The sequence below is a fragment of the Ammospiza caudacuta genome, chromosome 20 (assembly GCF_027887145.1).
Source record: "Ammospiza caudacuta isolate bAmmCau1 chromosome 20, bAmmCau1.pri, whole genome shotgun sequence".
Classification (NCBI taxonomy): domain Eukaryota; kingdom Metazoa; phylum Chordata; class Aves; order Passeriformes; family Passerellidae; genus Ammospiza; species Ammospiza caudacuta.
In genome coordinates, this window is record NC_080612.1 from 3,347,582 (window position 1) to 3,373,552 (window position 25,971).

At 45.7% G+C, this 25,971-nt stretch overlaps 1 protein-coding gene across 2 annotated transcripts in view; it reads right to left on the reverse strand.

Moving 5' to 3' along the window:
- The window catches only part of AUTS2 (activator of transcription and developmental regulator AUTS2), an 803,165-nt gene that overhangs the window by 557,192 nt on the left and 220,002 nt on the right, over positions 1 to 25,971 (reverse strand). The window lies entirely within an intron of this gene.

Genomic DNA, 25,971 nt, shown 5'->3' on the forward strand with positions numbered 1-25,971 from the left:
AGTTCTGGCAATCCCGAGCAGGATGCAATAACCTCTCCTGCAGTTTCTTCTCTCCTCCCCTCCCAGCTCTCATGGTGCCATCCCAGTGCCAAGCAGGGAAATCGAAAAGGAAAAGCCATTAGAGAGGCAGCAGGCCATTACACTTAGCTGGTCAAGGGTAATTACCCTAATTAAAACACTGGTAGAGCTTGTAAATAGAAACAAGTGACTTGCCAAAGAAAAATCCCCAAACAACGCCTCTGCTCCCTCTGTGGTGTCACTGGGCAGGGCAGGAGCTGCTGCCCCAGCTCTGCAGCACCTCTGACTGTGCAGGGCCATCTGCCACGGGGACACTCCTGCCAGTGGGAAATACCTGAGCTCCTGGAATGGCTTCCCAAGGAACCCTGGGAGAGAAAGCCTGAGAGTGCCCAAAGGCTGAGAGGAAACAATTCATGCTCCCATTCAGAGACATTTGTGGCCTCAGCAGCTTTGGTCCTGTGCAGGCCCAGGAGCTGGACTTTGATGATCCCTGTGGGTCCCTTCCAACTCAGGATGTTCTGTGACTCTATGATTTGGGTGCAGCCTCCTTTCACCCAGGCAAAAAATAGCATTTGCACAATCAGTAAAATGCACACAATCAATATCTTCCCAAAAGAAGGTCAATAACTGAAACAGGTACTAAGTTAGAAGTCACACCTGCAACAACATTGAAAGGCCCCACCCAAGCCATGCCTTTGGTTCTATTTCAAACATCTGAGTTCCTGGGGTGACTAAGGCAAAACCAACACCTTGAATGAATTTCTGCTGGAGTTTTTGCCCTGTGAAGTCACCGTGGATCACCCCCATGCTTTGACAGAGCTGGGGTTTCACACCCAAAGCTGGTGGAGGACTCACAGCTATGGATTTCACTCTGCTCTCAATCCCCTCTGTGCTGTGTGCTGTGGAAACACGAGGCATTGCTCTGGCTCTGCAAAGCTCACAAATCCCTGGGACAAACCCTGCAGAATTTGGCTGCAAGCTCACTGGATCCACTGCTCCTGTGAGAGCTGCTGCACGAATATCTCCCCCCTCACACAAGGAAGGAGGAGCAGAGGGCTCTCTGCCTCGTGGCATCGCTCCAGGCTCTCTCAAAGCCTGCAGTGGTGTTGCTAAAGAGCCACTGATCCAGGGCTGTAAGAGCTCTTGGCAAAAGCCTGTGCTGGATGGTGCTCAGCCAGGGAGCGAGGAAAGGGCTGCTGCACTGTGCTCAGAAGGAGCCAGAGCCCAGCCAGGACAGCTCTGACCTGTGCTGCCCAGGGCGCTGATAGTTCTGGGACAGAAGCCTTTCATCAGGGGAAAAACACATCTTTTTTCTTTACACAGAGGGACCTTTTGTAGTGGGAAAACAAGCACAGAAAATGAGAACTTGACATTGTCACCAGGCCAACAAAAAGACTATGTCACCTGAGGCTGATCTGACACTCACAGCACATGGAAGTGAGAGGGAAAAATCCACTCTTGGTGGCTTTAGTGACACTGTGCTGTAGTAGGGTATTGTATTTGCAGGGTGCCCCAATGAAGGAAGGAATGATGAATCTGACTCCATGTTCTCAGAAGGCTAATTTATTATTTTATGACACTATATTATGTTAAAGAATGCTATACTAAAGAATACAGAAAGGATATTTACTCAATGCTAAAAAGATAATAATGAAAACTCCTAACTCTTTCCAGAGTCCCAACACAGCTTGGCCCCTGATTGGCCAAAGATTCTCACAGCAGAATGCAATGGAACAATCACCTCTGGGTAAACAATCTCCAAACACATTCCACATGAGCACAACACAGGAGAAGCAAATCAGATAATTATTGTTTTCCTTTTTCTCTGAGGCTTCTCAGCTTGCCAGGAGAAAAATCCTGGGCAGAGGAATTTTTCCAGAAAATGTGAATGCCACAGGAGAGGGTGGCCACAAAATATGAGGTGTGTAAAGCAGAGGACAACAGGGAATAACAGGGCATCCATCACTGCAGGTGCCCAGAACCAACCTCCCAGTGCTCCAGCAGGGCACAGGGGCAGTGAGGGCGGGTGGGTCACTGCTGCAGGGTTATGAGGGCTCCCATGGACATGGGGACAAGGAGCCCTGCAGGGATGTGATCCAACACCCACATCTGCTGCCACACAAACAAGGCACGCCTTCATCCCCTGGGTAGGGCTGGAGTCGCTGCTGCCTGGTTTGAACGTTTTCAATTGCTCCCAAAGCTGAGGGGCCTGCAAGGCAGGAGCCAGCCCCTGCTCTGGCAGGAGCCTGAGCCCAGTCATTGTCCCCAAACAATGAATGTCCCCAAGCCAAGGGGCCTGCCAGGCTCCAGCAGTGCTGCTGATGGCTGCAGAAAGCCGGGATCCTTTGGGAGTTATCACAGAAAGGCGACCCCAAGGCAGTGAATAATGTGCTCTAAATCCATGATTCAGAATGCTGAATAATTGCTTTATTAACACTATACTATATGACATTAATACTATATTATATTAAAGAGATACTGTACTATACTATACAATACTATACTATACTATACAATACTATACTATACTATACAATACTATACTATACTATACAAAAGATACTAAAGAAAAACCCATGACTGAGACAGCCAGGACACAGCTTTGACCCAATTGGCCATGGAAACAAAACAATCCTCAGCAGAATCCAACTGACAAATCACTTTAGGTAAACAATCTCCCTAACACTTTCCACAGGTGCAAAACAACAGGAGCAGTGAATAAAGATAAGAATTGGTTTTTTCTTGTTCTCTCTGTGCTTCTCACTGCTTTCCCAGGAAAAATCCTGGGAGAGGGAATTAGGTCTCTCTCTGTTCAGCCAATGTGAATGCTACAGGGAGTGACTGAGGAACAGCCAGGATGTGGGCAGCCAGCCTGCTGGGGTTTGCAGAGGGAAGCAGCAGCAGCAGCAGCACCTTTATCCAGGGACAGTCCCCCTGGAGTTTCAGAAGTTGTGCCTGTGAGGCAGGTTCAGGCCGCTGAGTTGAGAACTCACTTCATGCCATGGTGTCTCCCAGATTGTTTTACCATCACTGCCATACACTGACACACTTGGAAGAGCAGCCAGGGGTGGTAGGGGAGTAAACACACAAGTAGGGCATTTCCTTGTAAGTGGGAAAAAATTCAGTTGTCACTCCAAATGGACCAACATTTGCTGATATCTGTTAGTGTAACAAGTGGACAGTTCGAGCAACGATCTCTCCAAACCACCAAACAGTTGGTAGGATGAAAAAATCTCCCAGACCATTTGATACACTCAAAAGAAACCCATTTCTGCTCAATAAAAGCACTCCACCAAAGCAGGAAATGGCAGGAGCTGTCCCAAACCACAGCAGCACAGTCTGGCTCACACCTACTGCTGCAGAGGGACACTGCAGTCCTACACCAAACCAAGCTGCTGAGCACCAAGGCTGGACTGCAGCTACTCCACAGCCAAACACCAGAATTCACTTTAAAAAGTTAAACTGCACCAAAGCAGCTGAGTTACCCAGCATTTTCCTGCACAAACCCATGCTCCACCCCGTGCCACATGGAATTGCAAGTGAATGTTTAAATACACAGGCATATGTGGTTCCTTACTGGGATCACACAAGGCATCAGTTCCTGATGAAGGAAATGGCTGATGAAAAAAAGCCCAAACACACAGCACTCACCATCAGAAATGCTGTGATACAAGCTGGCCTCCTCCCATTGATTTTAAGGCAAGTAATTCTCCTTTCAGCAAGGACTGACCTGTGATATTTCACAGGAATGCACTTCCCAAAGTGGATGAGCATTTGCACAATCAATAAAATGCAGACAATCAATATCTCCCCAAAAGAGGGTCAATAACTGAAACAGGTATTAAGTTAGAAATCACTCCTGCAACAACACTGAAAGGATTAAAACATTATTCCCTTTATCTCTGCATTATTCTTCTTCTCACATCTCAGCAAGCAACTAACCTTCAGAGACCACAGCAGAAATAAATAAAAAAGCCAAGACCAAAGATCAACCAAGAGTTTGACTTTGCAAATTCACAGTATTGACAGCACTGCCCTTGAGCACGAGCAGTTGGGAGGGATGGGTTTATATCCAGCCTCTATAGAAACATCCTCTGAACCTTACAGAGCTCTGCAGTGAGCAGGAATGAAGGACCCTTAATAAAATGACAAGCTAGTACTTAGGACTGTTAGTAAATACAAATCCATAATAAAATGCCTGTGACAGCAGGTTAATTCACATCCATTTCTTTTGATCATGATTTGTATTTTCACAGGGTTACTCAAACCAAGACAGACTTTCCTCTAACACCTTGATATTTCCATTGAAACTGTTCTGAAATGCCACTACACCATTTTCCCCCCCTGAAATAAACCCTAATGGATCAAACTGGGGATCTTTCTGCACACTGTAACACCAACCAGGATTTCAGTGTTTACCAGCAGGAGCACAGTGTGGTGTCTTAGTTCAGATGCTAAACCTACAAATGGAACACTTCTAGATTGATACCAACACATCCCACACTCACAGTGCTGCATTTTGTGTTATTAATAAAGGACTGTTATTCATACATACAAATGTGTCCCACACTATTTCACCTAAAACATCATTTGGGTGTTGCAAATTGCCTGTCTCTTTTTAGAGCACAACTTGCTCCCATTTCACACTGATTTGCAGGATATGGAAACCACAGGACATGTCTGAGAGATAAGACAGAGCAAACTGTAAACCTAGGAGTATTTATCACAAACCCCACATGATCTACTGCTGCAGCCACTGCCTTTTTTCTTCATAGCTGTTATTATTTGCCCATATATAATGGAAAGCTAAATACCCCTATTTTCTACTAGGCTTGTATCCGGCCTTGGCATATTTAACCTGACAAAAAGCAGCACGAGCTGGTCACAAGTGTGCAGAAGGATTAAAGAATTAAAGAATTTTAAAGCGGGTTTTCAATGGAGAGCGCTGGCCCATTCACAAATGCAGTTCTAATTATTCTGCTGGAAATGATGCTTTCCATTAACATCCATTCCTCTGTGTGCCAGAGGGGCACACACTGCAGCTCATGCTCTGAAATGCCTGGACAGGGCTGTCTCAGGTGTGTCTAGCAGCACAACAGACAGAAAAGCCATCTTTTCTCATGATTTTTTAAAGATAACATAGATAAAGCACATATACAAACTGCCTTTGTCAGGGCAGCCTTCCAGTAACTCTGTTAGAAATACACATCAAACACTCCTATCAAAATACCACTGTATCAAACCCCCTCATCTTTAACTCATCCAACCCAGCCTGGCCATGGCAAATTACTCACATACACATTTTAAAGGCATGTTACAAACCCCCAGCATGAGGCAGTCCACATTGGATCTTCCAAACTTAATTTTGAGCCACAAGACAAACACTTTCAACATAATTATCACTACCATATGGGCAGCTCTGCTATTGTGCTGGTTCTAATTAGGATTGTATATGTTACACATGTTGAAAGAGTTTGCAAATATGTTTTGTGGTTGACAGTTAAGCTCAGTATTTAAAGTAATGTGAACTTTTGTATGTTTACATTGCATTTGCTGTAACAAATACATCATGTGCATAATAAACATACATATGTGCACATATACATGTATACACACTATTTTGTTTTAGCAAAATAAACATAAAACAGGTGTCAGAAATGTTAAAACTCATATCTGGAATAAACATATTCACCAAAAATTTAAATCCAGTGCAGTCCTACTCAGCTATTGGCTTCTACAGACAGGATCCAGAAGTATTTCCACTTTCTTACTAACACACTAAATTCACTGGATATTGGTATTTACATCTGTAATCTTGAATATGCTACTCAGAATTTGGAATTAACTTCTCCAAGAAGTTATCTGTGTATCTATCTATTGAGATGTAGTTTTTGCCATCAAAAGAATGGTATAAGCAATTCAAAGATAGAAAATAAAATTGAGTTAAAATCTTGTAATGGTACAGCACAAATGCCACGGGTGTAGAGGTGTAGAAAGGCAAAGTATCAACAGCACACAGGTAAAGAACAAAAATCAATCCTTTACAAGCACAAAGCCTGGGGCAATTAATTTAATTCTAAAACCTTATACAAATATGCCAGGCATGCAGCTGCTGTCTGTGAATTGCAAGCAGGGCTTTGGAACTCTGCTTTCCCAATCATTATTTTATTAGATGTGTGTACCTCTCCCTTTTGATTTGTGAGAGCCTTACATGATGTAAGAGCAGTACACAGACACATTTAATTGCTAATGATACTGTGCTCTGTTTCAAGTTTCAGCATTAGCATCTCAAGGTAGAAGAGCATTACAATCCTTTCAAAGCTTTAAAACCCACTTTTCACATAAACACATTACAGCCTGAGCTTCCCTTTCCAGTCTTTTGTCTTGCTCTCACCCTTCAGTTCAAAGTCATAAAATAACAAGATATCTCAATATTAGATAACTCCTGATAGTGCTTTGAAGCAAGAGGAGAGCAAAGCACCAGTCTCTATCAATAACACACAGGCATCTCTGAGCACGACCTGCCTGCCTGCACAGGGGCACAACAGCACAACTTTCACTTAGTCAAAGAGACTTTAAAGGCTCAGGCCACTTAAAACAGGATGGAATCAGTTGTTTTAATGCTCCTTGTCCACGGCAGGCTGCAGAGGGCAGCTGTGGCAGCTTTACACCATGTCTGCCCAGACAGATTGCACTGTCCTGCTGGGGATGGGATGGAGCAGAGGGCAGGGCAGCCCCTGGCACACCTGACCCATGGGCCTTTCCAGAACAGAACTGAGCACCCACAGTGCTTCCAACAGGCACAGAGATCTATTCACACCCAGCAGCATGCAGGCAGTCCTGCTAGCACAGCTGGGATGAGCTGCAAGGAAACCACAACACTTCCAGAAGCAGAATTATGCCCTTGATGTAGTAAAATTAAATACTGATGCACACAACTTAATCCTACCAGTCCACCTGGAGGACCTGGCTCCACCATTCCAGCAGGCTGAAATAAAAAGCTCAGCCTAACACATTAACTGTCCATCTCAGGTTTGCAGCTCACACACCCTATATCATATCATACTGAATGCAAGTTATGCTGATTTGGCATTATTAAATTATTTGCAACCACATTTGATTGATGAGGAGTAATCAAGGTAGGGGAGAGGAGCTGAAGTGCTTCCATGGTAAGACAGACTGTGGTGTGAGCTTGTTCCTTATCAGATTCTCCTTATCAGAGAATCCACCAGGAAGGGAAAGTCTGTAGGAAGCCATGCTGTGCTGGATGGGTGTCAGGACTCTGCTCCTCATCACTAAAGGGGAAATGGGGGAGAAAGATGAGAAACAGCTATTCTTTAGTTGTAGGAGTTACAGGTTTACTAAAGAGAGACCTGCCCTTCACCAGTTTGGCCAATTCTCTAAATACATGCAAAACAGGAGAGAAACGTTCATTTCCATCTCTCACTACACTCCACAGAATTAGTTACTCCACTGGAAAAGACACATAATATCTAACCTTCAGGTTAATCCATATTTATAATGAAGATGTTATAATTAGTGATCTCTACCACTCCCATCCAGCCATACTGAAACATTTCTACACTTCTTAGTCCATTAAAACATAATCACAGCTGAATAATACATCAGTAAGGCTGATCACAGGCAAAATAGAGTTTGTCACTTCTGCTCCTAATCTGCTACAGCAGCACAACAGCAGCCAAACCTGTCCTATTTCACAGCACCCAGCAGAATTGCAGTTCCCCATTTCAGCTGCTCTGATGGCTGGTGTTTGAGGTGATGACAAGGAGGAGCCACTGCTGCTTTTGTAAGCTTCAGTCATGCCCAGGAACACCCAAGGGTGATTGTGAAGATGTTTAATGGGATCACATTCCCTCTGCTAATTCCCTAGCACTTCACCTGATAGGTTTTCATAAGGGAAGTTTTCAGGAGCCTCAGAGGGGACCCCAACACCTTCCCAGGCTCTGTCTGCACCCCAGGGCTTTCCTGCCCCTTGGTTTCTGTCATTTCCTGCCAGTGGCCCCTCAGTACTGAGCCAGGCTAGCACCCACAGCAGACCATGAGGATCTTCCAACACCAAACCCTTCCTTCACTCCTTTCCACAATCACCAAAGCAATTAAATCATTGCCATGCACACTCCCATTGTGGGCCCCCCACTGACTGCCCAAAGGAAGCAGGGGGCAAGTGACACCTTTAGAAGTGTAATTTCTACTTCTCTAAGAAAGATTTCTATCCCTGTACAGAAGTTTTGACATATTTAGTGTTAACTAAAGTTTTACTGGATGTGGGAGAAGGATTCATCACTCACTGTGAGTCAGTTACAGCCAAGCTACAGCAGACAACAGAAGAGGGGAGAGAGGCAGTACACAGGTGTGCTTTTCTCTCACAGATTTTTCTATTTTCAAATAGAACCACAGATGGTTTGGGTTGGAAGTGACCTTACAGATAATGTAGTTCCATGGATAGGGACAGCTTTCACCAGGCCAAATTGCAGCAAAGAGCATGTCTGACTTTCAACAAGTCACACCATCAGCCTCTTGCCTCTCAGCAGAACACATTTCCACTTCCAGTCCTGCTGTCAGAACTGTGTGAAGGCTCTGAATGTTTTCAGTCTCTCACTGTGTAGTCAAACAGCTGCTCTGCACAAGCAAAGCCAATAAATGCCACTTTGGTGAGATAAAAGAACAAACCCTGGAACTCTGATTCCCTGTCAGCTGATGCTGTGTCTGCCTTTGTTATCTGTCTGCCTTTTCTTCTGCTTGTTCAAGTGGCAAGGAAGAGGCCAGCAGTGACCAGTCTGAGCAAAACTGGAATCTGCTTCTCGTTAACTACAAAACCAGAACACACCACAAACTTTTCCCCCTAAACAAGCATTCTTTGCCAAGGGCAATAAATTGCAGAATGGTTTGGGTCAGAAGGGACTTTAAAACCCATTTAGTGCCACCCCTGCCATGGCAGGGAGACCTCCCACTGTCCCAGGTGCTCCAGCCTGGCCTTGGGCACTGCCAGGGATCCAGGGGCAGCCACAGCTGCTCTGGGAACCCTCACAGGGAAAAATTCCTTCCCCATATCTAATATAAACCTCTTCTCTTTTAGTTTAAAACAATTCTCCCTTGTCCTATCATTATCTGCTAATGTAAAAAATCCCTCTTTTTTATAAGCTCCCTTTAGATGCTGGAAGGCGCTTTAAGGTCTCCCTGGACCCTTCTTTTCTCAAAGCTGAACACCTTTGGCCTTTTAATCCTGTCTCCAGAGCAGAGGAAGAAACAAAAAAGGAAAGAAATGGAAAAGAGATGAGGAAAGAAGGTGAAAGAAGGGGAAAGAAGGGGAAAGAAGATGAAAAAAGGGGAAAGAAGAGGAGAGAAGCGGAGAGCAGCAGCCCTGCCCTCAGCGCTCGGTGCCGCAGTTCCCCGGCGCGGCCCGCAGGGGGAGCCCCAGCGCCGCCCAGGAGCGCCCGGCCCGGCCCGGGCGGGCTCCGAGCGCCCCCGGGCCCTGAGGGGGAAAGGGCGGCGCTGGGAACGGCCCGCGGAGACACGGCAGGAGAGGGGCATGGAGGGCAGAAATCCTTCCCTGGATGGGGAGAGAACCTGGCACAGGGTGCCCAGAGCAGCTGGGGCTGCCCCTGGATCCCTGGCAGTGCTCAAGGCCAGGTTGGACAGGGCTTGGAGCAGCCTGGGATAGTAGAAAGTGTCCCTACCCATGGCACTGGATAGGCTTTAAAGTCCCTTTGAACCCAAACCCTTCTGGGTTTCTACCATTCTGTGCATAATTTATTTTTGGTAAATAAGGATAAGGGAGTGGGAAAGGGGAGAAGGTTACACGGAGGAGCCATGAAAATAGTGAAAGGTCTGGAGAGGCCACATAAGGAGCGACTGAGGGCACTTGGTCTGTTCAGCCTGGAGCAAACCGAGGGAAGTGAGACCTGTCTGGGGTCTGCAGCTTCTCCTGAGGGACAGCTGCCACCTCTGCTCTGTGGGACAGGGACAGCACCCAGGGAAGGGCTGGAACTCTGCCAGGGGAGGGTCAGGCTGGATTTCAGGAAAGGTTCTTCCCCAGAGGGTGCTGGCACTGCCCTGGGAATGGGCACAGCCCCGAGGCTGCCAGAGCTCCAGGAGCTGCAGGGATGCCCAGGCTGGGATTGCTGGGGTGTCTGGGCAGGGCCAGGAGTGGGACTGGTGATTCCTGCAGGTCCCTTCCAGCTGAGGATATTCGGTGACCACGAAAACCAAAGGATGGGGGAGGAGTGTTTTCCCTTACAGGCTGCTCTCATCTACAGAAGTCACTACAGAATGTTTCAGCAGAGATCACCTGGTGGTGGAGAAAACTGGATGCAACTCCTTATACACAAAGTTAATGCCAAGGGCCCCAAGTGCCCCAGCACAGTTACTGGAGCAAACACACCCTTCTCCCTGCTCCTCAAGCCCATGGACACCCTGGGAAAATTCTTTCATAAGCACAAGCATGCTTTGTGTTGATGTAAAAGAGCAAACAACAATTTTCACAAGAGTTACAATGTCTTGCATAAAAATAAAAATGAAATTCTTTCAATCATAGGCAAAAGGGCTCTTTTATCTATTTTGTGCATATATAAATATATATATTATTTACATCCTATTTATTTGCTTTTTACCTCTTTTTGACCTAAACCTTTTAGCATCAAACTTCAATTGGGATATTAAAAAATAAGAGGGAAGTCAAAGTAGTACTTAAAATCAAATATCCAAATCACTGAAGTAAATAAAACATTTAAAATAGTGTAAATTATCAGAATTGTGTTGTGTATTGTATGGACAGAAATGTCAAAGGGCTGACTACCCCCACTCCCTACATGTGCAAACACAACTGTCATCCACTATCAGCAAAATCTTCCCAAGTACTTTAACAACCACTTCTTCCTAAAAAGCTTTTCTGGACAGAAAACAAAAAAAGGTCCTTCATTTCATGTAACAAGCTGTAGAAGTCCCAGTTCAAGGGTGAAAGGAAGGACGGGGAGAAAATTGCCTTTCCCCTCCAATCCAAGTCAAACATCTGAAATGTATCCAGAGCAGCTTTTTGCTGCAGCTCCTACGCTGGCACTGCCCTGTGTGCTGCACAGGTGCACTACAGGACTGCCTCTCCCTCCCTGCTCCCTCTCTGCTCCCTCCACAGCTCCACAGGAGCTCCATGGGCTGAATCCTGCTCTGGCACAACCCCCAGAGCTCCTTCCAGTGCCCCTTCTCCCCCAGCACCCCCATGCCGAGCTTGGGGTGCTCCAGGCATGGGACTGGGCAAGGAGCTGAAGGAGAGCTGCGAGAAGAATCCGTGCATCTCCAGTTCTCTTTGTTTCAGGAGAACCTTTTCGTTTCGTTGTGCTTGGCTCCGAGTTGCTGGTTTTATCTTGCATTTCGCACTTAAGGAAACCCAGCCAGGCCTGCCAAATACTACAAGGTTTTCTGTCAAAACTTGGACAAGCTGAAAAGTTTTACATTCTTCTAACCGTAAACCTTAAAGCAACTCAGACTTTTCTTTTACTCGCAGCTCAGGTTTGAGTGTTCCATGACATTTGGCCAACCTGGCTTGAGATTTCTGTTTGAGGTTTCATTACGAACTCCTAATTCCAGAACAGAGTAATTAATACTTTTACTAATAAAACCTATAGTAAAAGATTATAGGACTTGGAAGAATGACTCTGAGTGCAGTTTGCTGCCCAGCAGACTGCACGCAGTCCAGAAAGGAGATCAGTCATCTAATTCAACTTCCAAAGCTGTGTGCTAACAAAAAAGCAAAGGCCTTTGGAGACCCAACTGCAGGACCATTCCCTGAGCTGGCCCCTGCAGTGCTTGTTCTCCATGTTACAGCCCCAGAGCAGACCCCAAGGAGCTGCAGCGGACAGCAGTTTCTGTTCCCAGAAATTACTCGCTCAGTGTGACACAACAGTTTGGGTTGGAGGGGCCCTCAGGGGTGACCTCATCCAAGCCCGGCTTATTCAGGAGAGATCCAGCTGCTCAGGGGAGAGGTGGATGGTCCAAGGATGCAGATCCCACAGCCTTGGGACTGAAGGGACCTGCCTGCCTCCCTGGCAGATCTGAGCAGAGTTAAATGATTTGGGATTTTTTTTTGAGCTGGATTCTGACCTCCTCTTTGTGTTGCCCGTGTTCTTCAACGCTCCTCTGCTGGCACTGCATGTGAGAGCCAGCATGGAACCACAATGTGGGACAGACCACACCCAGCTGAGTACAGATGCCAAATCTGGAATTTCTGCTGTCCGTTTCCCTTATTTTCTTTATTTGCCCCATAATATGATGATGCTTTAGAGATTAAATACAAGCAGTAAGCGGTGGCACGCTGCAGGCTGGGCAGCACAGAGTGCAGCAACACCTCTGAAGGAGGAGCTGCCAAGGCTCTGCCAGGTGGCCTTGGACTGTGGCAGCCCTCAGCTGGGTGTCAGTGGGACTGGTGGCGTGAGGAACTGTTATGCAGGCTTGTTATGGAGCTCAAATGTTTTCATTAACATAAACGAGCAGAAGTTAGGTTAATTATCTGAACACACTGACAGATGTTCAACAAACACTTGGCATTGCTGCAGCCAGAACAAGAAAGAATTCAGTGTTATCTTGGAACAGCCTGCAGAACAACACAAGAGAAGCAGCAAAGCTCTGCTACCAGCTTAGACACATGGATGCACAGAAGAGCCAGGCTCTCTCCTAGCATGGGCTCCACAGGCACCAGGATACAACCCAGTCTTGTGTGCAGACCTGAAAATTTTGCAACTTGTAGAAAAAGAGATTTTACTTCCAATGCAAGTGAACAGCACTACAGTGGGGGCAAGGGGCAGGGTGCTCTTGCAGGAAAGGAAAGCCTCCACTGCTTTACATTAAATTAAGACATCTCTTGAGTTTTGTCTTAAATTCAAGTTCTGCTCAATTCAATCCAAAGGAAGTTCTAAACACAACAAAGAGCTCTTACTCCCCCCAAAATGTCATTACTCTATAGAGACACAGGATTAGTAAAAATTATGAATTTGGGGGGAACAGTTGCATGAATGCATTCTGGTCAAAAAATGGGTAGAACACACTAAACTGTCATTCAATAATTAACAGAAAAGCTCAGAGAACACCATGTGTGAGAAGTTCCATCAGGATCAGGGAACTGGGCATGGCTGGACAGCACTGACTCATTACTGATGGTTCCTGTATGGGTTGGGGATGCCTGTGTTGGAAAGGTTCAGATAAATACACTGGTTTGGGGTTTTTTAATGTGTTAACACTATTCACAAGTGTAAGGGAAATAGTAGGATCTAAAGCTTGTAAATGAGCTACAATCTTGGAGGAGCTAAAGATTAGATCGACCTGTGTTGCATCACTTTACAAGTTAAATATTTTTCCTAAAGTGCTAATCCAATCCAAACAAGGGTTTGATTCTAAATTAAACAAACTCCACTTTTATTGGTATTAACAAAAATATGCAATGCTAATTTCAGCAGGCAAGCACTAACAAGAGCAGCTATCCAGGGGAAAGAAGGAAGGACATTAACTTCAATTTCCTTTTTTCCAAGCAAAATGCATTATATTACAAAATCCACTGTGAGGTTTATTTAAAAAAAAAACTTGAAACAAACAACAAAACAAAATCCCAAATTTCCTACACACCCATGTTTTTAAAGAGTCTCTTAAAAAACCCACTTTCATTGCATCTCCACTTCTGATTCAATTTGCTGTCAAAGGTCATGAGCTAAAATATACAGTTTACGCTAAAAGCAGGAAGCAGGGTAAGTAATTGAATAACATCAGGAAATGGAAGAATACTGCCATTTTCCTAATGGATATAGTACAAGGTTTATTCTCTCCAAATTTAATTCTAGGAGCTCCTGTAGTAAGAGCTTTATTTTTCTTCAGTTTGAATTTTAGCCTACAAGGTTTAAAGCAAAATCCTCGTGCAATCAAAAGAACAAAATACCACAGCAGCTTTATTTTCTAACAGACAAAGATGATCATTTCTGCAGGAAAGAGAAACCCCCCATCAACAGTGTCTGAAAACAGAGCTGGTATAGCAGGTTGGCTGCTTAATATACATGGGCTGGAAATAATTCTACTAAATCAGAGTCCTGAATTATTCATGAAAAACAGATTTTCATGATTTAAATTAGAAAGACTTAAAATTACAAGCCTTGCATTGCTATTGATAGGTAAGATCTCTTTCCCCCTAAGCGATGTTACAGTCTCATACAGCTCCACTCCTGGAAATGCTTTATGATCACTCTAAAACAGTACAAAAATCTCCTGACACTCACTCCTTCTGGAAACAACACACCCTCTGGTACATATTTAGACCAGTAATAGCCCACCAGTAATGATTATATCAAAATATATCATTATGATAATGAATAAAGTTTGAAGGGATCATTTTCAGTATTTATTGCATATTAAAGCACAGGTTCATTTAAAACATTGGAAGCACAAGCCTCAGTACTGCAAATAAACTCCTTCCATCATGAAAAACACTGCACTTCTTACAGGAAGCATCAGCCCACAAATCTGACTTCAGATCTTTGCAAAGCATTTTGTAATGATCCACAATGCAGCCTCCCTCCCTGCACTGTTACTGATTTATAAAGACAATGCCATTAATAAGCTGGAGGCTTGCACTGCTCCCTGGGAGCTGCCAGGAATTCCACACATCCACTCATTCCACAAAATCCCGTCAGCTGCGGTGGCTCCAGCGCTTTGCATTAGGAGTTATTAATATTCATTCATCACACAGGTACAAGCTTTCATCTGCACATCTCCAAACTCTGCACAAATTCGCCAATTAAACCTATCTGCCTTGATTAGGGGTTGGTAGACAAGTTGTTCCTGATGAAGCAGCACTTCCATGCAGGATGAGCTGGGGGCTGTGGGGTGGCTCTGGTGCAGCTCCAGCCCAGCACCACAGCTGTGCCCTCACAGGGGCCACGTCTGGACACTGACTGAGCTCCTGGCAGCTCATGCAGAGGCTGCTCCAGGCTTTGCTACACTCTAAGAGTGTTTTTTGGAAATCCTCAGCCTGAGCTACAGCTCAAATGTTAATGCCAGCAGCACCTGAACTGAATTGAGTAAGGGCAGCTCGGGCTGGGCAGAGTCCAGAGCAGGAGCAGGGGAGCAGCTGGGATAACCCAGCTCCAAAGGACTCCTCAGTAACAGCTGGGATAACCCAGCTCCAAAGGACTCCTCAGTAACAGCTGGGATAACCCAGCTCCAAAGGACTCCTCAGTTACAGCTGGGATAACCCAGCTCCAAAGGACTCCTCAGTTACAGCTTCTGTGGGCTAGGGCACAATCCCTGCTCCTGAATCTTTTACTTTGGCATGGGAGATATGGAAACTCACTCCTTTTCCAGTTAGCAGGATCAGTCCTCAGCACATCATTCTGTACCATCAAGAGAAGTGAAGACAACCAGTATCAAATCTTGCAAACTGAGAGCATCATGCCACCCAAATATAGCTTTTATTTGACAACACAACACTAAGTCATCAGTATCCTGTCATTTCCTTCTTCAGAACCAAAGCACAGAGCACTTTTCTGGATATTAATTTATTTTCTTAAACATAGGAGCTATTTTCCTTCACCTAGCAAACCCTATTGAGCAGGTTATGTAATTAACATCAAAGCAATTTGAATGCTGCTTGACTTGCTAAAAGGTGGTAAACAAGCAGGAAGCAATAAGGTGCTTTACAAGAAAAGAACATGTGTTGGGGGGAGGGGAGACAATAAAACATTAAACAGATTGATTAGTGATTTTAACAGAATTTCCATTTTTATTAACTCTCTGCATGCTTTGGGTACTCGAGTCTTATTTCATTTATAAAAGTAGGGATTTTTTTATTCAACTAGATCAGACAGAAACCTGTTCAGAAGGAAATGATGAGCATGGTTGGCAAAAATAAAAGCACCATGGAGAAACTTCATGTGCCAAATATCAGCTTCTTCCAAGGGCTAGGAGTAAATTCACCTGGCTTTATGACTGAAATATTTTTTATTAACATATTTAGAAAAAGCCAACCTCAAATCACAAGGAAAGGTATCAAACCTCAGCTTCCAGTTCTACACCCATTCTCAGCTGTATTACTTTTATTGATTTAAGGGCTTGAGCCTGGGAACAGGGTTAGCAGGGCTTAGACTTGACAGCATTTTATGAGCAAACTTGGGGGTTTCTCTCTTGTTTTCTCTTCATGCAGAAAAGAGTTGCATGAGAGGGAACTCAATTCTTCTTTTTTAAGCCCACAGGTCCATTACAACCATTTGTAACTCCACCATGTGGGAAAGGGCACTCAGGACATGGGAACTCTGAGGTCAGTGACTCAGGTTTTGCTGTCAGAGACTGCAATGGCCCATGACTTTTTATAGGACCTAAATCAACTTCTGCCTGCAAACCAATTATGTTCCTGCTTCCTTCTCCAACAATTCCTTGCAGGATCTCAGCAGGCTTTGGGCTGAAGGCTTAACTTCCTGCACTAGTTTACACCTCTGTCACATTTTGTCAAACTTTACCTTTAATAGATCTGAGATGTCTAGGATGTTCACCATGGACAGATCTAGAAAGACTTAACACACTGTTCCTGTGTCTTTGTTTTGCTGGATACTGAGAGCACAGCCTTCTGGTGTTTTCTATGCTAGGAGGAATTGTGATTAAACTGCAATGGCAATTGTTTAATTGAAGAAAGTGGAGATTTGCATTGTCTTCAAGGAGGTGCCTCCATCTCACAGAGCCCTGCAGAGGAGGAAGGCAGACCCCAGGGGAGCAGCTATGGCCAGAACAGGCTCCTGCACCCTCCTGAGTAAGGGGGGACTTTGCTGCAGGTTAGGTTTTTTCAAGGAAGTCCACTCACAACAGAGTGACTCCTTTCAACGGTCTTCAATAGCTGAGCCAATACAGATGGATAAATCTGAAACTGATCTTACACTGTCTATAAAAATGTGAAATTACACACATCAGGAGTAGGTACTTTGTCACAGCCTGTTACAGTGTTGCTGATATTAGAGACAAACTTCCAACAGCACTGGAAGCACAAAACCACAGTAACTTCTGCAGTCAATCTTCTATAAAAATATTTGTTTTCTTGTAGCAAATTTAATAAAAATTCTTAAGAGTCTTTCATTTTTCTCATAGAACTTCACTGTATTTTAATATTGAGCAGCAAAAATTGTTGCAGGGAAAGGTCAGGAGGAAAGGAGAAATTTGTTTTGTCTGTTTTAGGAGTCGTGGCCTTACACAGTAATGGCCACACTGTGTTCTTCAGCTGGCTCCACCACTGATCCAAATATCCATTGGAATTATCCAAGAGTATAGCAAGCTTAGAGAAAACAATCACAACAACAATCACCTAGGGCACATTTTGCTACTAACAGAGGAGGCCTTCCTACTGCACGGAGCCCATATACTGTCGATAAACCATTAAACATAGGAAATGTGGGACTTAGATTTAAAAGTTTGTTCCAATTTTAGTGGGTTTGGGCACAAATAAGGATGTCTTTGATTTTATAAAATTGCAGCATTATGACATTTGAAACTCTGAAAGCAGAGAACAACTTTCTCCAGGCTGAGGAAATTATCAATAATTTAAAGTTAAGAAGTGCACCCTGTTTCCCCCAGCAATGCCATGCCACCTCTGGGGACACAGGCAGCCCCTGGGGCTGGCCAGAGCCAGCCAAGCTAAATCCAGGGAAAGCTCAAAAACCCCCCAATGGCCCCCAAAGCACTGCAAGCCATGAAAGCAATTGTGTGAGCTCAGTGCTGGAATTCCACAGGGATTTATTGCACACTGCCATCCCCCTGCCCTCAGCTCCCCTCCTGTGATAAATGCCAGCCCCAAGGGCAGCTGCTCAGCCCCAGGGCAGTCCCAGCCTCCCTCCACATCGCAGGGACTGGAATGGACCAGCTCTAAAGCAGGAGTGCTGCCTTGAGGCTACCAGGAGACAGAAAACTGAGCCAAGGCACTGCTGCTTCCCTTGGCAAGGCTGGACAGGGAGCCTTCCACACCCTGGGGAAGGGAACAGCTCCTCTCAGTGCTGTTTACTGACACCTTGAAAGTGTCCTTGGACGTTCCTCAAAGCCATGGCCCAGGTCTGTGCCCTGAATCCATGGAGTTACAGCACTCAGGAGTTGGACTAAGGCTACAAAAGCCTGAGCAGGAGTTTAAACAACCATGGGAGGCTGAAATGTTCCTGAGGATGCTCCCAGAACCCACAGTGGGGCACCCCAACCTCCCTGTGCCCCCTGCAGCACAGCAATGCTGCACACCCAACCTGTGCTGCTGGGGGCTACAACCACAGCCAAATCCATCACTGCCATGCCTCCTGCTCTCCTGAAAACTGAGGTTGTAGAGGGAAAAACAAGGATCCAGTAACATAAGCACAGAAGTACATCCTCACATTCAATTACGATTAATCTGCAGGCAAACCCATTGGTTAGAAGTCTTGGCCTACATTTATTTCTAGAATACAAAAAAGTATTTTAAAAAGTTCTGGATGATTTCCTTTTTAAATTAAAAATGGTCACTTTATTATACTGTCTTATAATACTTAAACTAGCATTTAATTTATCTCCAGGCAGACTCAGTCAAAATTAATTTTTTGTTTAATTCCTTACTGGTAACATGCATGGAAACTTTTAAGACAGCAATTGATTGCATTAAGCATTTAAAATATGGTTCACTTCCTGGCACATTTAACAATCATTTAAGTTTTCAATTAAATAGGGTGCCAACATTAAAAGAAAAAAGATAATCCTGAGAGACAACAGCTGCTCTGCGCACAAGAAACTATTTTTTTACTAAAATTCTCAAGATGTCTAATTGATTAATATAATTAGATTAGCCCAAAAGTGGCTGTTTCTAATCTCCTTTTTTTTTTTTCAGTTGGAATTTGCTGGGAGTTTGTGGGAGTTGCACACAGGGGCCCTTCCTCAGGTAACATCATAGTGACATTGCCTGCTCAGGTAACAGCATGGTGACACCTCTGCAACTCTATCTCAGAGCAAACTGGAGCCAAAAGACAAAGTGAAATGCAGCAGGGCAGAGCAGAGAGAGTGGCAATATTTGCATTACAAATAAAAACATGCCAACATTGCTCATTTTCTTGCAAGCCTGATCACACTCAACAGCGACAGCAGGCACAAGCACACGAGGCAAAGAAACCCTTCCTCTGCCTCAGCCCTGGGGTGATCAGCTCACACCATCAATCAGCTGGAGAGAAATGGGGGAGATCTTAATATCCCACTGCCTGTTCCTGTGTCCAGATGTGACCTGAGTTCCTCCACGCTCCTCCTTGGCTGCACAAGCTCCACCAGCCAGCAGCATCACAGCAATCACAGTCACCACATCAGGTGCTCATGGCCTTTCTGAGTGCTGGTTAAGGGACAGTCCACCCTGCCCAGCAGCTGATATTTCACCCAGAGCGGTCAAATCAGCCCCTGACCAAGTTTTAAGCTTGTATTGTTTTGGGTCTGCGCTTGGGGCCTCTGTGCCTGCCCTGGTGCTGAAGCTGCTCTCACACAGCAGGCTCTGAGCTGGGCAGTGCACAGGGCAGCACAGAGGCAGGATCAAACCATCAGCCCAAACACAGTGCTTCTGAGGCTGAGACACAGGCATTTGCCACTTCAGCACCAATAAACAATATCTGGGTAGAGTTCCTGTTACCTTTGGGCACACACACTCATTCACAGCACAGGGACATGACAGAAACCAGGCCCTTTCCTTCCACCCTCATCAGCCCTGCAAGGGAAGCTCTCCATGGAGAAGCCATTTTGAGTCCCTGGGACTTCCCAAAATGTATTTTTAAGCCTTCTAGCAGGGATAACATCCTGAGTAATCAATTTGACTCATGATTACTATTTCAAACACAGGCTCATACCCAGACGAAAAAAGCACACTTACATGGCAATATATACAGAACAATAACACTGCCAGATGGTATAATACTGAGCAGAATTAATTTCACACATGATGTTTTCAAGGTGTTAAAATATGTCACAGCTTCTGCTAATAAAACATCTTCCTCTCCACTCCTCCTTTTAAGAAAATGCTCCCTTCCCACCAGCCTGTATTTTACATTATATGTGTTTCCATCCTGATAAGGGCAGCTGATTGCTTGCAAACCTAATTACAGTCAAATGAAAGTCTTTCAGAACCATCATTAGCAATTAGGACCTGCTGGATTTGCAGTGTATCATTTAGAGAGGTATAATTCAATGGCTTATTGAAAAATTGCAGGTGAAACTGGTGATTATGAGGGGGGGACGCCTGTGACACGTCACTGTGGGCGAGCGTGGGGTGGAGTGGCAGCTCCCTGAGCACTGAGCAGTGACTGCAGGGTTTGTGCTGGCTGAGCTCACCCTGCCCAGCCCAGAGCAGCATCCTGGGACCAGCTCTGCGCTCCCTGAGCCTGGCTTTGTGTGTGCTCTCCTGGCTCCCAAGCCTGGCTTTGTGTCTGGTCTCCTAGGATCCAACGTGCCCATTGAGGAGCTGGGGGAAGCCAGGGGGGATGTGCAATGCAGAACAACAGGCACATGAAGCCACACACATCATTTTTCAGTCCTTTCTGCAGAGAACAACAGTCTTTTCTGTGCCCATTGAGCTCAATTATATATTATCAGGGCCCAGTTGTTTGGATGCTTTTGAGCAGCTGGGTGCCTTCACAGATGACGCACTGGATACGGTGACTGCGGGTTAAGTGCAGCTGGAGATTTCTGTGGCCTCTGATCAGAGGCAAACAGCAGTTGAGAATCACAAAATGCTTGTAATTCAAGCACTGTTTGTCACCCACGGCGCTCTCCAAACGGGAAACGAGAGGGGACTGAATGGCAGCCCAGCTTTCAGCACATGCTCCCACACAGCCAGGAATCCACACACTGTGCATGTGTGAAAATAAAGTGTGGGTCCCTGCCAAGGGTGAAATTACCAACTGGCCAGCATGAAGCACTCAGCATTTCCACAGCACATGGTGGAGTGGATAAGCTGAGCTGGACCTTAGCAGAGACAGAGGATATTGGCTCACAGAACCTGCCCCCTTCTCTAGGCATCCCCCTCTGTTTGCACACCATGTGTAACATTCACCCCTCAAAAACCCTACACAGCCCAGCCTACACCTCTGCAAAGCCTCACCTCTTCATTCCCTCCCCAAAGATCTCTTTCTCTTTTTCTACCCTACAAAGGGTTTTCAAAGCCCAGCTCTACCCATCCCCTTTATCACATGAACATCTCCCAGTGTATCACTGCACCCACTCCTGCTGTGATGTAACCTCAAAGCACAGTTATCCAGACATGGCCCTTTCTATTCCTTCAGAACTGTAATCTGATTTTTTTTCATCGTTTTGTGGGTTATTTTTCAAATTAAATGTTGTTTGATATGCTAGATTAATAACCAGTGCTTTGAGTGACATGATTCCAACACAGTTTTGTTACCAGTGGCCCCTGCAGGTGACACTTGTAGGTGCCTTCAGACTTTTGCAACACTGACACAGAATCAAACCTCACCATGTAGGCTGCAGCAAAACCAGCAAATCCACTCATTTCAAAGTGGTGCACTAGCATCTTGTATCTGAAAAAAACCCCTAAACCAAGCAACTTCTCCCTTTACATACAGAATGGGAACATCACCTCCCTTTCCATCAAGGTGTGGCCATATCCCTGCTGACCTGATCCTGGCTGGTACTACTCCCAAGGCATGTATGTGACTTTGTCTCACATTTTACCAGTCAGTACTGATGTTTCCTGTCACTTCATACAAAGCCAGACCTCCAACAGTGCAAAACCAGCCCAAAAATCCCACATACAGCTTCCAATCCCCTGCACAAGGTAGTTTCACAGCCCAGGTTCCTTCCTGCTCTTCACAAGTTTTATAGTCACTGAAATCCACTGGCTGCCAGTACAGGATTCCCAAATCCCAGCAGCTGTGTTCAAGGAGGTTCAAGCCTTTATCACTCACTCCGGGTGATGCATGCTGCAGGCAGGATTTCCAAGGTGTCAGACCTCACACTGCACAAACACATCCCCATTTCTTCCCTTGCCCAGAGCTCCAGCAGGCAGTCCAAGAAACGAAACATTTCTGTGGCTGTGTATGGTCCTCGTAGCTGCTACGGCTCTCCCAGAGCCCACCCACAATTTCATTTTCAATTAGCAGCTCTCCGAAAAGCAGTAATGAAAGCAGTTGCTAAAGAGCACTCAGATGTCATTGAGAGCATGCAAACCCAAACTGTAAATAGCACATTGTAAATCGCTTGTCAGCACGGCGAGCTCTCGCCGGGATCACAGCGCCGGTGACAACCCGGCCCATCTGCTGCGGTCCCTGCGCCGGGCCAGGGCAGCCCGGAGCGCTGGGCAGCGGGGATGGGAGCTGAGGGGCTGGGAGATGCGGGGATGGGAGCTGAGGGGCTGGGAGATGCGGGGATGGGAGCTGAGGGGCTGGGAGATGCGGGGATGGGATCTGAGGGGATGGGAGATGCGGGGATGGGAACTGAGGGACTGGGATATGCGGGGATGGGAACTGAGGGGCTGGGAGATGCGGGGATGGGAGCTGAGGGGCTGGGAGATGCGGGGATGGGAGCTGAGGGACTGGGAGATGCGGGGATGGGAGCTGAGGGACTGGGAGATGCGGGAATAGGAACTGAGGGGCTGGGAGATGCGGGGATGGGAGCTGAGGGGCTGGGAGATGAGGGGATGGGAGCTGAGGGGCTGGGAGATGCGGGGATGGGAGCTGAGGGGCTGGGAGATGCGGGAATAGGAACTGAGGGGCTGGGAGATGCGGGGATGGGAGCTGCGGGGCTGGGAACTGAGGGGATGGGAACTGAGGGGATGGGAGCTGAGGGGCTGGGAGATGCGGGGATGGGAACTGAGGGGATGGGATATGCGGGGATGGGAACTGAGGGAATACGAGCTGAGGGGATGGGATATGCGGGGATGGGAGCTGAGGGGATGGGATATGCGGGGCTGGGATATGCGGGGACGGGAACTGCGGGGATGGGAACTGAGGGGATGGGAACTGCAGGGATGGGAACTGCGGGCCTGGGAGCTGCACCAGCCACCCTCACCCCAGGGCTCAGAGCTGCACCAGCCGCCCTGGCCCAGGACCCAAATCCACACAGGCATTCACCCTCTGCATGGCTGCTTTGCTGCACTGAGGCTCACGAGCACCTCTGCACCAGGGCATGAGTGTGCTGGCACTGAATCAGCACAGAACCACACGGTGCTGAGTGACCATGGCAGGGGACAGCGATGGCTTCCACATCAGCCACCCAAAGGCTCAGCAGTCTCAGATTTAGGATTTGTAGATTCAGGGGGAGACTACCAAGGGATCGTGGACTTAATTCTGAATGGAACAGCTTCAGCACTCCCCTCCCTCCCCTTTAATTAATTTATGTAATGGACCACGAGGTGAAAGCCAGTGGTTTATAACACCTGTAGCTGGGGACTGCCAGAGTCAGCAGTGTATCTTCTGCTGCTGTTCTTCCCATTTTTCCTTTATCTCATTATAATTGACCTCCCAATTCATTTCTCCATCATGAGTTTTCTTCCCTCTATTTATCATCCACCTCCTATTTATTACCAGTTGTCTCCTTCTCTGCACTCCTGCAGTATCTGGGATTGGGATTTGATATTCTGGAAGCGTCTCTGGAGTCAGGTGGTGAAGGCAGAGCCCAGGAGCTGCTGGCTCTCATGCACACATGGGCCAGCCAAGGCACCCCTTGCCTAATGCACACACTAATGGTTTAGAAGCATATCCAGAGATGATCCTCTTCTGCAAGAAGGTGCAAAAACCTCCCACCAGATGAAGAAAAACAGGGAAGGAAATGGTGGAGGTAGCACAAGTCAATGTCTTCTGCTCTTTTCAAATCACACACCCACTGAACAAAGAGAAATGATCCTTCCCCCTCATTATCAAAATACTCTCAACACTCCTTGTGCCCTGAAAGCTCATTGTTTCCTGGCATGCCCCACTGTGCTCAGACCTCGAGGAATAAAATCTCATTAAAACCCATTTAAAAATGTTTGCCACCCTTTTACTACTTAAAAAATGTTCACTTTAAGATTTCCAAATGATTTTTACAGAAAGCACATAAAAACATGCCATCACCAATTAACGTAAAGGAAATTAAATTTAAAACGCTGGAGAAATATTCTGATGAGTCTTATGTTTGCTTAATGCCAACCAAAATTTCCTTGAGGCATTTAATAAGTACATTTATAAAAGCTCACAAAGCAGAGTTCAAAAGTCTTCTCACTAGTAAAATATGAGCCTTAATTAACCTACAGTTTCACATTTTCTGGATTTCAATAAACCTGTAGGCATTTCAGCAGAGCTGGATAAATACCTGCATGAATACTGCAAGGATTTGCTCTGAAAACTAATTAGCAATGCTTTCAATAGCTGACTTCAACTAAATCTGTTTGACAAGGGAGCTTCATACCCTAAATCCTGCAGTGAGAGTTACTTCCAGCAGATAACAGATTTCACAGGAAAGCATATCCAACAGCACTGTTAACCACTGGAAAAACTGTGAGTGAGCTCTCCAGGTATAAAACATTTCCCAGCAAGGACAGACTGCAGCCAAGGTCTTGTGCAAGCACAGGAATGCAAGTGACAGCTCTGAGATTGCATCCTGCCATCCAGTTACAGTAACCACAGGTGACAATCCAGGATTCCCCCAGGGACAGGACAGGAAGGATAAATTGTTTGTGTATCAAATATAAAGCCCTAATATACATGCAGAAGCCTCCTGAACTTTAGGGGAGGGCACTCCTGCTGTGTCACACACAAACCACAATGGCCCCAGCTCTTGGTCACTGCTGTCAGACAAGGTTGACAAGCAAATCTATTTCCCCTTCAGGAGCCCAGGGATTCAGTGGGATAGACCTGGGTGGGGAAAGCAGCCCAAGTGTGCAGCCTAGAGTCTCCTGAGGAGGAAAAGTGTAACATGATCAGGAAAAAAACATGCTCAGAATTTATCAATCTCCTCCTTCTTTTGTGCTCTTCGCCATTTGTCTTGAAAGAGATCAGAAAATGCTTACTCAAAACTCTGTCTTATGCATGTTTTTCCAAAGAACTCTGCAGTCTTTTCCATGACATCTTTTTTCCATGTTAACTGTCAAAGCTGTATGTGTTTGTCAGCCCCTAAACTGTTCATAAGACTTAAATGTTCTTATCTGAGCTCTACCCCGACCAAATGTATTACACTTATATTGAGCAAGATACTATATTTCCTCTCCGTCTTATGCCTTAGGAATTAGGCAGAGTACTCAGATTTATCAGCTCAAAGGAAAAGCATTTTCCATGACATTTGTCAACTCAATACCTTCCAAGCCAATGCATATTCATTCCCAAAAACACAACCTCACAAATAATCTCCATCAGCAGGAAGGGCAATTTCCTTCACAGATGAAATTCTGGGCAGAAAGGTTCCACCTGACATTAGGCCCCACCAGGAGAGTTCTCAGTGCACACAATCAGTCTGACAGACCAAAACAGAACAGAGACCACAGAGGTGAACACAGCAAACAGCCAAGGAAACACAGCAACCTTCAATATCTTCTGGTAATGGAATCATTGCATCTGCTATCCTGAAGAGATTTCCCCACCTTCCTTTGACACACCAAGCAAAATTAAATCAGAAGAAACACCTTTAACAGCTGGCAGTGTGGAACAGGCATTTTACAATTTCTTTGCTCTGCTAAAGAGCTGTATAATCTCTTACCAAATTCCTATATACAGCTTAACATATAGGCTTCAAAATTATCATGAAAACCTATTTCTTCCCAGCTTCTCTAACTCTGCATATCAAAATTGAATACAAGTCAGCATACTTGTCATCCTCAATGTTCCTTCCATCTCCCTGAGCTCACAAAATGAGAAGCAGTGAATTCTCACTATTTGCTACAAGTTTCTCTGCAAAGCAAGGTTTGGTCTGCACCAAAAGGATGAAAACTGATTCCATGAATATCAACCA